We start from the raw sequence: 16,077 nt of genomic DNA on the forward strand, positions 1-16,077 counted from the left end.
AAACGGGCCAGAATCGTGAGTAATCCACGAAACGGACCAGAATTAGCCAAAATTGTGAGTGTTGATGACCGACACATAAGCACACCTTGGGGTTCGACATCCATGGAAATCGCTCTGGGACCCCAAAATGGTGAGTAATAGTCCACGAAATGGGTCAGACTCGACAAAAACCGTGAGTATTGATGACCGACACGTAAACGCACCCTGGGGTTCAACAATAGTCCATGAAACGGGCCAGAATCAACAAAAACTGTGATTGTTGATGACCGACATGTAATCGCACCTTGGGGTTCAACAACCAAGGAATTTGCTTTGGAACCCCAAAACCGTGAGTAATAGAGCACGAAACAGGTTAGAATCGACAAAAACCGCGAGTGTTGATAACCGACACGTAAGCGCACCTTGGGATTCAACAACTATGCAAATCTCTTCGGTACCCCAAAACGGTTAGTAATAGTACACGAAACGGGTTAGGATTGGCTGAAACTATGAGTGTTGATGACGGACATGCAAACGCACCCTGGGATTGTCAATTGTGAAAATCCGTCCGGGACCCCAAAACGTGAGTACTAGTCCAGAGAACGGACAAGAATTGGCCAAAATTGTGAGTGGTTTTGAGCGACACATAAACGCAACCCGTGGTTCGTCAATCGCCGAAATCACTTCAGGACCCCAAAACTGAGTAATAGTGCAAGAAACGGGCCTGAATCGGCCCAAACCGCGAGTTTCAACGACCAACACGTAAGCACACATTGGGGTTCAACAACCATGGAAATTGCTTTGGGACCCCAAAACGGTGAGTAAAAGTCCTTGAAACGGGCTAGAATCGGCCAAAACTGCGAGTGTTGATGACCGACACGTAAGCGCACCTTGGGGTTCAACAACTATGCAAATCGCTTTGGGCCCCCAAAACGGTAAGTAATAGTCCACAAAACGTGTCAGAATTGGCAAAACTGTGAGTGTTGACGACAGACGCGTAAACGCACCCCGGGGATTGTCAATCATGGAAATCGCTCTAGGACCCCAAAACGGCGAGTAATAGTCCACGAAACGGACCAGAAATGGGAAAAATTGTGAGTGTTGATGACCGACATGTAAACGCTCCTCGGAGTTCACAAATCGTGGAAATCACTCCGAGACCCCAAAACAGTGAGTAATAGTCCACGAAACGGTCAGAATTCACCAAAACTGTGAGTATTGACGCCGGACATGCAAACACACCATGGGGATCGTCAATCGTGAAAATCACTCCGGGACCCCAAAACGGGCCAGAACCGTGAGTAATAGTCCACGAAATGGACCAGAATTAGCCAAAATTGTGAGTGTTGATGACTGACACATAAGCACACCTTGGGGTTCAACAACTATGGAAATCGCTTTGGGACCCCAAAATGGTGAGTAATAGTCCACGAAACGGGTCAGACTTGACAAAAACCGTGAGTATTGATGACCGACACGTAAATGCACCCCGGGGTTCAACAATAGTCCATGAAACGGGCCAGAATCGACAAAAACTGTGATTGTTGATGACCGACATGTAAGCACACCTTGGTGTTCAACAACCATGGAATTCGCTTTGGGACCCCAAAACCGTGAGTAATAGTGCACGAAACAGGTTAGAATCGACAAAAACCGCAAGTGTTGATAACCGACACGTAAGCGCACCTTGGGGTTCAACAACTATGCAAATCGCTTTGGGCCCCCAAAACGGTAAGTAATAGTCCACAAAACGTGTCAGAATTGGCAAAAATGTGTGTGTGGACGACAGACGTGTAAACGCACCCCGGGGATTGTTAATCATGGAAATCGCTCTAGGACCCCAAAACGGCGAGTAATAGTCCACGAAACGGACCGGAATTGGCAAGAATTGTGAGTGTTGATGACCGACACATAAACACACCTCGGAGTTCACAAATCATGGAAATCACTCCGAGACCCCAAAACAGTGAGTAATAGTCCACGAAACGGTCAGAATTCGCCAAACCTATGAGTATTGATGCCGGACATGCAAACACACCATGGGGATCGTCAATCGTGAAAATCAATCCGGGACCCCAAAACGGGCCAGAATCGTGAGTAATAGTCCACGAAACGAACCAGAATTAGCCAAAATTGTGAGTGTTGATGACCGACACATAAGCACACCTTGGGGTTCGACAACACTGGAAATTGCTTTGGGCCCCAAAATGGTGAGTAATAGTCCACGAAACGGGTCAGACTCGACAAAAACCGTGAGTATTGATGACCGACACGTAAACGCACCCCTGGTTTCAACAATAGTCCATGAAACGGGCCAGAATCGACAAAAACTGTGATTGTTGATAACCGACATGTAAGCGCACCTTGGGGTTCAACAACCATGGAATTCGCTTTGGGACCCCAAAACCGTGAGTAATAGTGCACGAAACAGGTTAGAATCGACAAAAACCGCGACTGTTGATAACCGACACGTAAGCGCACCTTGGGGTTCAAGAACTATGCAAATCGCTTCGGTACCCCAAAACGATTAGTAATAGTACACGAAACGGGTTAGGATTGGCCGAAACTATGAGTGTTGACGACGGACATGCAAACACACCCTGGGATTGTCAATTGTCAAAATCGGTCCGGGACCCCAAAACGGTGAGTAATAGTCCATAGAACGGACAAGAACTGGCCAAAATTGTGAGTGGTTATGAGCGACACACAAACGCATCCCATGGTTTGTCAATCGTCGAAATCACTTCGGGAGCCGAAAACTGACTAATAGTCCAAGAAACGGGCCTGAATCGGCCCAAACCGCGAGTTTCGACGACCAACACGTAAGCACACATTGGGGTTCAACAACCATGGAAATCGCTTTGGGACCCCAGAACGGTGAGTAAAAGTCCATGAAACGGGCTAGAATCGGCCAAAACTGCGAGTGTTGATGACCGACACATAAGCGCACCTTGGGGTTCAACAACTATGCAAATCGCTTTGGGCCCCCAAAACGGTAAGTAATAGTCCACAAAACGTGTCAGAATTGGCAAAATTGTGAGTGTTGACGACAGACGCGTAAACGCACCCCGGGGATTGTCAATCATGGAAATCGCTCTAGGACCCCAAAACGGCGAGTAATAGTCCACGAAACAGACCAGAAATGGCAAAAACTATGAGTGTTGATGACCGACACGTAAACGCACCTCGGAGTTCACAAATCGTGGAAATCACTCCGAGACCCCAAAAGAGTGAGTAATAGTCCACGAAACGGTCAGATTTCACCAAAACTATGAGTATTGACGCCGGACATGCAAACACACCATGGGGATCGTCAATCGTGAAAATCGCTCCAGGACCCCCAAACGGGCCAGAATCGTGAGTAATCCACGAAACGGACCAGAATTAGCCAAAATTGTGAGTGTTGATGACCGACACATAAGCACACCTTGGGGTTCGACATCCATGGAAATCGCTCTGGGACCCCAAAATGGTGAGTAATAGTCCACGAAACGGGTCAGACTCGACAAAAACCGTGAGTATTGATGACCGACACGTAAACGCACCTCGGGGTTCAACAATAGTCCATGAAACAGGCCAGAATCAACAAAAACTGTGATTGTTGATGACCGACAAGTAAGCGCACCTTGGGGTTCAACAACCATGGAATTCGCTTTGGAACCCCAAAACCGTGAGTAATAGAGCACGAAACAGGTTAGAATCGACAAAAACCGCGAGTGTTGATAACCGACACGTAAGCGCACCTTGGGGTTCAACAACTATGCAAATCGCTTCGGTACCCCAAAACGGTTTGTAATAATACACGAAACGGGTTAGGATTGGCCGAAACTATGAGTGTTGATGACGGACATGCAAACGCACCCTGGGATTGTCAATTGTGAAAATCGGTCCGGGACCCCAAAACGGTGAGTAATAGTCTAGAGAACGGACAAGAATTGGCCAAAATTGTGAGTGGTGATGAGCGACACATAAACGCAACCCGTGGTTCGTCAATCGCCGAAATCACTTCAGGACCCCAAAACTGAGTAATAGTCCATGAAACGGGCCTGAATCGGCCCAAACCGCGAGTTTCGACGACCAACACGTAAGCACACATTGGGGTTCAACAACCATGGAAATAGCTTTGGGACCCCAAAACGGTGAGTAAAAGTCCTTGAAACGGGCTAGAATCGGCCAAAACTGCGAGTGTTGATGACCGACACGTAAGCGCACCTTGGGGTTCAACAACTATGCAAATCGCTTTGGGCCCCCAAAACGGTAAGTAATAGTCCACAAAACGTGTCAGAATTGGCAAAAATGTGAGTGTTGACGACAGACGTGTAAACGCACCCCGGGGATTGTCAATCATGGAAATCGCTCTAGGACCCCAAAACGGCGAGTAATAGTCCACGAAACGGACCGGAATTGGCAAGAATTGTGAGTGTTGATGACCGACACATAAACGCACCTCGGAGTTCACAAATCATGGAAATCACTCCGAGACCCCAAAACAGTGAGTAATAGTCCACGAAACGGTCAGAATTCGCCAAACCTATGAGTATTGATGCCGGACATGCAAACACACCATGGGGATCGTCAATCGTGAAAATCAATCCGGGACCCCAAAACGGGCCAGAATCGTGAGTAATAGTCCACGAAACGAACCAGAATTAGCCAAAATTGTGAGTGTTGATGACCGACACATAAGCACACCTTGGGGTTCGACAACCATGGAAATCGCTTTGGGCCCCAAAATGGTGAGTAATAGTCCACGAAACGGGTCAGACTCGACAAAAACCGTGAGTATTGATGACCGACACGTAAACGCACCCCTGGTTTCAACAATAGTCCATGAAACGGGCCAGAATTGACAAAAACTATGATTGTTGATAACCGACATGTAAGCGCACCTTGGGGTTCAACAACCATGGAATTCGCTTTGGGACCCCAAAACCGTGAGTAATAGTGCACGAAACAGGAATCGACAAAAACCGCGACTGTTGATAACCGACACGTAAGCGCACCTTGGGGTTCAAGAACTATGCAAATCGCTTCGGTACCCCAAAACGATTAGTAATAGTACACGAAACGGGTTAGGATTGGCCGAAACTATGAGTGTTGACGACGGACATGCAAACACACCCTGGGATTGTCAATTGTCAAAATCGGTCCGGGACCCCAAAACGGTGAGTAATAGTCCATAGAACGGACAAGAACTGGCCAAAATTGTGAGTGGTTATGAGCGACACACAAACGCATCCCATGGTTCGTCAATCGTCTAAATCACTTCGGGACCCAAAAACTGAGTAATAGTCCAAGAAATGGGCCTGAATTGGCCCAAACCGCGAGTTTCGACGAGCAACACGTAAGCACACATTGGGGTTCAACAACCATGGAAATCGCTTTGGGACCCCAGAACGGTGAGTAAAAGTCCATGAAACGGGCTAGAATCGGCCAAAACTGCGAGTGTTGATGACCGACACGTAAGCGCACCTTGCGGTTCAACAACTATGCAAATCGCTTTGGGCCCCCAAAACGGTAAGTAATAGTCCACAAAACGTGTCAGAATTGGCAAAATTGTGAGTGTTGACGACAGACGCGTAAACGCACCCCGGGTATTGTCAATCATGGAAATCGCTCTAGGACCCCAAAACGGCGAGTAATAGTCCACGAAACAGACCAGAAATGGCAAAAATTATGAGTGTTGATGACCGACACGTAAACGCACCTCGGAGTTCACAAATCGTGGAAATCACTCCGAGACCCCAAAAGAGTGAGTAATAGTCCACGAAACGGTCAGATTTCACCAAAACTATGAGTATTGACGCCGGACATGCAAACACACCATGGGGATCGTCAATCGTGAAAATCGCTCCAGGACCCCAAAATGGGCCAGAATCGTGAGTCCACGAAACGGACCAGAATTAGCCAAAATTGTGAGTGTTGATGACCGACACATAAGCACACCTTGGGGTTCAACATCCATGGAAATCGCTCTGGGACCCCAAAATGGTGAGTAATAGTCCACGAAATGGGTCAGACTCGACAAAAACCGTGAGTATTGATGACCGACACGTAAACGCACCCCGGGGTTCAACAATAGTCCATGAAACAGGCCAGAATCAACAAAAACTGTGATTGTTGATGACCGACATGTAAGCGCACCTTGGGGTTCAACAACCATGGAATTCGCTTTGGAACCCCAAAACCGTGAGTAATAGAGCACGAAACAGGTTAGAATCGACAAAAACCGCGAGTGTTGATAACCGACACATAAGCCCACCTTGGGATTCGACAACTATGCAAATCGCTTCGGTACCCCAAAACGGTTAGTAATAGTACACGAAACGGGTTAGGATTGGCCGAAACTATGAGTGTTGATGACGGACATGCAAACGCACCCTGGGATTGTCAATTGTGAAAATCGGTCCGGGACCCCAAAACGGTGAGTAATAGTCCAGAGAACGGACAAGAATTGGCCAAAATTGTGAGTGGTTATGAGCGACACATAAACGCAACCCGTGGTTCATCAATCGCCAAAATCACTTCAGGACCCCAAAACTGATTAATAGTCCAAGAAACGGGCCTGAATCGGCCCAAACCGCGAGTTTCGACGACCAACATGTAAGCACACATTGGGGTACAACAACCATGGAAATTGCTTTGGGACCCCAAAACGGTGAGTAAAAGTCCTTGAAACGGGCTAGAATCGGCCAAAACTGCGAGTGTTGATGACCGACACGTAAGCGCACCTTGGGGTTCAACAACTATGCAAATCGCTTTGGGCCCCCAAAACGGTAAGTAATAGTCCACAAAACGTGTCAGAATTGGCAAAATTGTGAGTGTTGACGACAGACGCGTAAACGCACCCCGGGGATTGTCAATCATGGAAATCGCTCTAGGACCCCAAAACGGCGAGTAATAGTCCACGAAACGGACCAGAAATGGAAAAAATTGTGAGTGTTGATGACCGACACGTAAACGCACCTCGGAGTTCACAAATCGTGGAAATCACTCCGAGACCCCAAAACAGTGAGTAATAGTCCACGAAACGGTCAGAATTCACCAAAACTGTGAGTATTGACGCCGGACATGCAAACACTCCATGGGGATCGTCAATCATGAAAATCACTCCGGGACCCCAAAACGGGCCAGAATCGTGAGTAATAGTCCACGAAATGGACCAGAATTAGCCAAAATTGTGAGTGTTGATGACTGACACATAAGCACACCTTGGGGTTCAACAACCATGGAAATCGCTTTGGGACCCCAAAATGGTGAGTAATAGTCCACGAAACGGGTCAGACTTGACAAAAACCGTGAGTATTGATGACCGACACGTAAATGCACCCCGGGGTTCAACAATAGTCCATGAAACGGGCCAGAATCGACAAAAACTGTGATTGTTGATGACCGACATGTAAGCGCACCTTGGTGTTCAACAACCATGGAATTCGCTTTGGGACCCCAAAACCGTGAGTAATAGTGCACGAAACAGGTTAGAATCGACAAAAACCGCAAGTGTTGATAACCGACACGTAAGCGCACCTTGGGGTCCAACAACTATGCAAATCGCTTTGGGCCCCCAAAACGGTAAGTAATAGTCCACAAAACGTGTCAGAATTGGCAAAAATGTGAGTGTGGATGACAGACGTGTAAACGCACCCCGGGGATTGTTAATCATGGAAATCGCTCTAGGACCCCAAAACGGCGAGTAATAGTCCACGAAACGGACCGGAATTGGCAAGAATTGTGAGTGTTGATGACCGACACATAAACGCACCTCGGAGTTCACAAATCATGGAAATCACTCCGAGACCCCAAAACAGTGAGTAATAGTCCACGAAACGGTCAGAATTCGCCAAAACTATGAGTATTGATGCCGGACATGCAAACACACCATGGGGATCGTCAATCGTGAAAATCAATCCGGGACCCCAAAACGGGCCAGAATCGTGAGTAATAGTCCACGAAACGAACCAGAATTAGCCAAAATTGTGAGTGTTGATGACCGACACATAAGCACACCTTGGGGTTCGACAACCATGGAAATCGCTTTGGGCCCCAAAATGGTGAGTAATAGTCCACGAAACGGGTCAGACTCGACAAAAACCGTGAATATTGATGACCGACACATAAACGCACCCCTGGTTTCAACAATAGTCCATGAAACGGGCCAGAATCGACAAAAACTGTGATTGTTGATAACCGACATGTAAGCGCACCTTGGGGTTCAACAACCATGGAATTCGCTTTGGGACCCCAAAACCGTGAGTAATAGTGCACGAAACAGGTTAGAATCGACAAAAACCGCGACTGTTGATAACCGACACGTAAGCGCACCTTGGGGTTCAAGAACTATGCAAATCGCTTCGGTACCCCAAAACGATTAGTAATAGTACACGAAACGGGTTAGGATTGGCTGAAACTATGAGTGTTGACGACGGACATGCAAACACACCCTGGGATTGTCAATTGTCAAAATCGGTCTGGGACCCCAAAACGGTGAGTAATAGTCCATAGAACGGACAAGAACTGGCCAAAATTGTGAGTGGTTATGAGCGACACACAAACGCATCCCATGGTTCGTCAATCGTCGAAATCACTTCGGGACCCGAAAACTGAGTAATAGTCCAAGAAACGGGCCTGAATCGGCCCAAACCGCGAGTTTCGACGACCAACACGTAAGCACACATTGGGGTTCAACAACCATGGAAATCGCTTTGGGACCCCAAAACGGTGAGTAAAAGTCCATGAAACGGGCTAGAATCGGCCAAAACTGCGAGTGTTGATGACCGACACGTAAGCGCACCTTGGGGTTCAACAACTATGCAAATCGCTTTGGGCCCCCAAAACGGTAAGTAATAGTCCACAAAACGTGTCAGAATTGGCAAAATTGTGAGTGTTGACGACAGACGCGTAAACGCACCCCGGGGATTGTCAATCATGGAAATCGCTCTAGGACCCCAAAACGGCGAGTAATAGTCCACGAAACGGACCAGAAATGGCAAAAATTATGAGTGTTGATGACCGACACGTAAACGCACCTCGGAGTTCACAAATCGTGGAAATCACTCCGAGACCCAAACACAGTGAGTAATAGTCCACGAAACGGTCAGAATTCACCAAAACTATGAGTATTGACGCCGGACATGCAAACACACCATGGGGATCGTCAATCGTGAAAATCGCTCCGGGACCCCAAAACGGGCCAGAATCGTGAGTAATAGTCCACGAAACGGACCAGAATTAGCCAAAATTGTGAGTGTTGATGACCGACACATAAGCACACCTTGGGGTTCGACATCCATGGAAATCGCTCTGGGACCCCAAAATGGTGAGTAATAGTCCACGAAACGGGTCAGACTCGACAAAAACCGTGAGTATTGATGACCGACACGTAAACGCACCCCGGGGTTCAACAATAGTCCATGAAACGGGCCAGAATCAACAAAAACTGTGATTGTTGATGACCGACATGTAAGCGCACCTTGGGGTTCAACAACCATGGAATTCGCTTTGGGACCCCAAAACCGTGAGTAATAGAGAACGAAACAGGTTAGAGTCGACAAAAACCGCGAGTGTTGATAACCGACACGTAAGCGCACCTTGGGGTTCAACAACTATGCAAATCACTTCGGTACCCCAAAACGGTTAGTAATAGTACACGAAACGGGTTAGGATTGGCCGAAACTATGAGTGTTGACGACAGACATGCAAACACACCCTGGGATTATCAATTGTGAAAATCGGTCCGGGACCCCAAAACGGTGAGTAATAGTCCAGAGAACGGACAAGAATTGGCCAAAATTGTGAGTGGTTATGAGCGACACATAAACGCAACCCGTGGTTCGTCAATCGTCGAAATCACTTCGGGACCCCAAAACTGAGTAATAGTCCAAGAAACGGGCCTGAATCGGCCCAAACCGCGAGTTTCGACGACCAACACGTAAGCACACATTGGGGTTCAACAACCATGGAAATCGCTTTGCGACCCCAAAACGGTGAGTAAAAGTCCCTGAAACGGGCTAGAATCGGCCAAAACTGCGAGTGTTGATGACCGACACATAAGCGCACCTTGGGGTTCAACAACTATGCAAATCGCTTTGGGCCCCCAAAACGGTAAGTAATAGTCTACAAAACGTGTCAGAATTGGCAAAATTGGGAGTGTTGACGACAGACGCGTAAACGCGCCCCGGGGATTGTCAATCATGGAAATCGCTCTAGGACCCCAAAACGGCGAGTAATAGTCCATGAAACGGACCAGAAATGGAAAAAATTGTGAGTGTTGATGACCGACACGTAAACGCACCTCAGAGTTCACAAATCGTGGAAATCACTCCGAGACCCCAAAACAGTGAGTAATAGTCCACGAAACGGTCAGATTTCATCAAAACTATGAGTATTGACGCCGGACATGCAAACACACCATGGGGATCGTCAATCGTGAAAATCGCTCCAGGACCCCAAAACGGGCCAGAATCGTGAGTAATAGTCCACGAAACGGACCAGAATTAGCCAAAATCGTGAGTGTTGATGACCGACACATAAGCACACCTTGGGGTTCGACATCCATGGAAATCGCTCTGGGACCCAAAATGGTGAGTAATAGTCCACGAAACGGGTCAGACTCGACAAAAACCGTGAATATTGATGACCGACACGTAAACGCACCCCGGGGTTCAACAATAGTCCATGAAACGGGCCAGAATCAACAAAAACTGTGATTGTTGATGACCGACATGTAAGCACACCTTGGGGTTCAACAACCATGGAATTCGCTTTGGGACCCCAAAACCGTGAGTAATAGAGCACGAAACATGTTAGAATCGACAAAAACCACGACTGTTGATAACCGACACGTAAGCGCACCTTGGGGTTCAAGAACTATGCAAATCGCTTCGGTACCCCAAAACGATTAGTAATAGTACACGAAACAGGTTAGGATTGGCCGAAACTATGAGTGTTGACGACGGACATGCAAACGCACCCTGGGATTGTCAATTGTCAAAATCGGTCCGGGACCCCAAAACGGTGAGTAATAGTCCACAGAACGGACAATAATTGGCCAAAATTGTGAGTGGTTATGAGCGACACATAAACGCATCCCATGGTTCGTCAATCGTCGAAATCACTTCGGGACCCGAAAACTGAGTAATAGTCCAAGAAACGGGCCTGAACCGGCCCAAACCACGAGTTTCGACGACCAACACGTAAGCACACATTGGGGTTCAACAACCATGGAAATCGCTTTGGGACCCCAAAACGGTGAGTAAAAGTCCATGAAACGGGCTAGAATCGGCCAAAACTGCGAGTGTTGATGACCGACACGTAAGCGCACCTTGGGGTTCAACAACTATGCAAATCGCTTTGGGCCCCCAAAACGGTAAGTAATAGTCCACAAAACGTGTCAGAATTGGCAAAATTGTGAGTGTTGACGTCAGACGCGTAAACGCACCCCAGGGATTGTCAATCATGGAAATCGCTCTAGGACCCCAAAACGGCGAGTAATAGTCCACGGAACGGACCAGAAATGGCAAAAATTGTGAGTGTTGATGACCGACACGTAAACGCACCTCGGAGTTCACAAATCGTGGAAATCACTCCGAGACCCCAAAACAGTGAGTAATAGTCCACGAAACGGTCAGATTTCACCAAAACTATGAGTATTGACGCCGGACATGCAAACACACCATGGGGATCGTCAATCGTGAAAATCACTCCAGGACCCCAAAACGGGCCAGAATCGTGAGTAATAGTCCACGAAACGGACCAGAATTAGCCAAAATTGTGAGTGTTGATGACCGACACATAAGCACACCTTGGGGTTCGACATCCATGGAAATCTCTCTGGCACCCCAAAATGGTGAGTAATAGTCCACGAAACGGGTCAGACTCGACAAAAAACGTGAATATTGATGACCGACATGTAAAAGCACCCCGGGGTTCAACAATAGTCCATGAAACGGGCCAGAATCAACAAAAACTGTGATTGTTGATGACCGACATGTAAGCGCACCTTGGGGTTCAACAACCATGGAATTCGCTTTGGAACCCCAAAACCGTGAGTAATAGAGCACGAAACAGGTTAGAATCGACAAAAACTGCGAGTGTTGATAACCGACACATAAGCGCACCTTGGGGTTCAACAACTATGCAAATCGCTTCGGTACCCCAAAACGGTTAGTAATAGTACACGAAACGGGTTAGGATTGGCCGAAACTATGAGTGCTGATGACGGACATGCAAACGCACCCTGGGATTGTCAATTGTGAAAATCGGTCCGGGACCCCAAAACGGTGAGTAATAGTCGACAGAACGGACAAGAATTGGCCAAAATTGTGAGTGGTTATGAGCGACACATAAACGCAACCCGTGGTTCGTCAATCGTCGAAATCACTTCGGGACCCCAAAATTGAGTTATAGTCCAAGAAACGGGCCTGAATCGGCCCAAACCACGAGTTTCGACGACCAACACGTAAGCACACATTGGGGTTCAACAACCATGGAAATCGCTTTGGGACCCCAAAACGGTGAGTAAAAGTCCATGAAACGGGCTAGAATCGGCCAAAACTGCGAGTGTTGATGACCGACACGTAAGCGCACCTTGGGGTTCAACAACTATGCAAATCGCTTTGGGCCCCCAAAACGGTATGTAATAGTCCACAAAACGTGTCAGAATTGGCAAAATTGTGAGTGTTGACGACAGAGGCGTAAACGCACCCCGGGGATTGTCAATCATGGAAATCGCTCTAGGACCCCAAAACGGCGAGTAATAGTCCACGAAACGGACCGGAAATGGCAAGAATTGTGAGTGTTGATGACCGACACGTAAACGCACCTCGGAGTTCACAAATCGTGGAAATCACTCCGAGACCCCAAAACAGTGAGTAATAGTCCACGAAACGGTCAGATTTCACCAAAACTATGAGTATTGACGCCGGACATGCAAACACACCATGGGGATCGTCAATCGTGAAAATCGCTCCAGGACCCCAAAACGGGCCAGAATCGCGAGTAATAGTCCACGAAACGGACCAGAATTAGCCAAAATTGTGAGTGTTGATGACCGACACATAAGCACACCTTGGGGTTCGACATCCATGGAAATCTCTCTGGCACCCCAAAATGGTGAGTAATAGTCCACAAAACGGGTCAGACTCGACAAAAAACGTGAATATTGATGACCGACACGTAAAAGCACCCCGGGGTTCAACAATAGTCCATGAAACGGGCCAGAATCAACAAAAACTGTGATTGTTGATGACCGACATGTAAGTGCACCTTGGGGTTCAACAACCATGGAATTCGCTTTGGAACCCCAAAACCGTGAGTAATAGAGCACGAAACAGGTTAGAATCGACAAAAACCGCGAGTGTTGATAACCGACACATAAGCGCACCTTGGGGTTCAACAACTATGCAAATCGCTTCGGTACCCCAAAACGGTTAGTAATAGTACACGAAACGGGTTAGGATTGGCCGAAACTATGAGTGCTGATGACGGACATGCAAACGCACCCTGGGATTGTCAATTGTGAAAATCGGTCCGGGACCCCAAAACGGTGAGTAATAGTCGACAGAACGGACAAGAATTGGCCAAAATTGTGAGTGGTTATGAGCGACACATAAACGCAACCCGTGGTTCGTCAATCGTCGAAATCACTTCGGGACCCCAAAATTGAGTAATAGTCCAAGAAACGGGCCTGAATCGGCCCAAACCACGAGTTTCGACGACCAACACGTAAGCACACATTGGGGTTCAACAACCATGGAAATCGCTTTGGGACCCCAAAACGGTGAGTAAAAGTCCATGAAACGGGCTAGAATCGGCCAAAACTGCGAGTGTTGATGACCGACACGTAAGCGCACCTTGGGGTTCAACAACTATGCAAATCGCTTTGGGCCCCCAAAACGGTAAGTAATAGTCCACAAAACGTGTCAGAATTGGCAAAATTGTGAGTGTTGACGACAGAGGCGTAAACGCACCCCGGGGATTGTCAATCATGGAAATCGCTCTAGGACCCCAAAACGGCGAGTAATAGTCCACGAAACGGACCGGAAATGGCAAGAATTGTGAGTGTTGATGACCGACACGTAAACGCACCTCGGAGTTCACAAATCATGGAAATCACTCCGAGACCCCAAAACAGTGAGTAATAGTCCACGAAACGGTCAGATTTCACCAAAACTATGAGTATTGACGCCGGACATGCAAACACACCATGGGGATCGTCAATCTTGAAAATCGCTCCAGGACCCCAAAACGGGCCAGAATCGTGAGTAATAGTCCACGAAACGGACCAGAATTAGCCAAAATTGTGAGTGTTGATGACCGACACATAAGCACACCTTGGGGTTCGACATCCATGGAAATCTCTCTGGCACCCCAAAATGGTGAGTAATAGTCCACGAAACGGGTCAGACTCGACAAAAAACGTGAATATTGATGACCGACACGTAAAAGCACCCCGGGGTTCAACAATAGTCCATGAAACGGGCCAGAATCAACAAAAACTGTGATTGTTGATGACCGACATGTAAGCGCACCTTGGGGTTCAACAACCATGGAATTCACTTTGGAACCCCAAAACCGTGAGTAATAGAGCACGAAACAGGTTAGAATCGACAAAAACCGCGAGTGTTGATAACCGACACATAAGCGCACCTTGGGGTTCAACAACTATGCAAATCGCTTCGGTACCCCAAAACGGTTAGTAATAGTACACGAAACGGGTTAGGATTGGCCGAAACTATGAGTGCTGATGACGGACATGCAAACGCACCCTGGGATTGTCAATTGTGAAAATCGGTCCGGGACCCCAAAACGGTGAGTAATAGTCGACAGAACGGACAAGAATTGGCCAAAATTGTGAGTGGTTATGAGCGACACATAAACGCAACCCGTGGTTCGTCAATCGTCGAAATCACTTCGGGACCCCAAAATTGAGTAATAGTCCAAGAAACGGGCCTCAATCGGCCCAAACCACGAGTTTCGACGACCAACACGTAAGCACACATTGGGGTTCAACAACCATGGAAATCGCTTTGGGACCCCAAAACGGTGAGTAAAAGTCCATGAAACGGGCTAGAATCGGCCAAAACTGCGATTGTTGATGACCGACACGTAAGCGCACCTTGGGGTTCAACAACTATGCAAATCGCTTTGGGCCCCCAAAACGGTAAGTAATAGTCCACAAAACGTGTCAGAATTGGCAAAATTGTGAGTGTTGACGACAGAGGCGTAAACGCACCCCGGGGATTGTCAATCATGGAAATCGCTCTAGGACCCCAAAACGGCGAGTAATAGTCCACGAAACGGACCGGAAATGGCAAGAATTGTGAGTGTTGATGACCGACACGTAAACGCACCTCGGAGTTCACAAATCGTGGAAATCACTCCGAGACCCCAAAACAGTGAGTAATAGTCCACGAAACGGTCAGATTTCACCAAAACTATGAGTATTGACGCCGGACATGCAAACACACCATGGGGATCGTCAATCGTGAAAATTGCTCCAGGACCCCAAAACGGGCCAGAATCGTGAGTAATAGTCCACGAAACGGACCAGAATTAGCCAAAATTGTGAGTGTTGATGACCGACACATAAGCACACCTTGGGGTTCGACATCCATGGAAATCTCTCTGGCACCCCAAAATGGTGAGTAATAGTCCACGAAACGGGTCAGACTCGACAAAAACCGTGAATATTGATGACCGACACGTAAACGCACCCCGGGGTTCAACAATAGTCCATGAAACGGGCCAGAATCAACAAAAACTGTGATTGTTGATGACCGACATGTAAGCACACCTTGGGGTTCAACAACCATGGAATTCGCTTTGGGACCCCAAAACCGTGAGTAATAGAGCACGAAACATGTTAGAATCGACAAAAACCACGACTGTTGATAACGGACACGTAAGCGCACCTTGGGGTTCAAGAACTATGCAAATCGCTTCGGTACCCCAAAACGATTAGTAATAGTACACGAAACAGGTTAGGATTGGCCGAAACTATGAGTGTTGACGACGGACATGCAAACGCACCCTGGGATTGTCAATTGTCCAAATCGGTCCGGGACCCCAAAACGGTGAGTAATAGTCCACAGAACGGAC

The sequence above is a fragment of the Triticum aestivum genome, chromosome 4B (assembly GCF_018294505.1).
Source record: "Triticum aestivum cultivar Chinese Spring chromosome 4B, IWGSC CS RefSeq v2.1, whole genome shotgun sequence".
NCBI lineage: Eukaryota > Viridiplantae > Streptophyta > Magnoliopsida > Poales > Poaceae > Triticum > Triticum aestivum.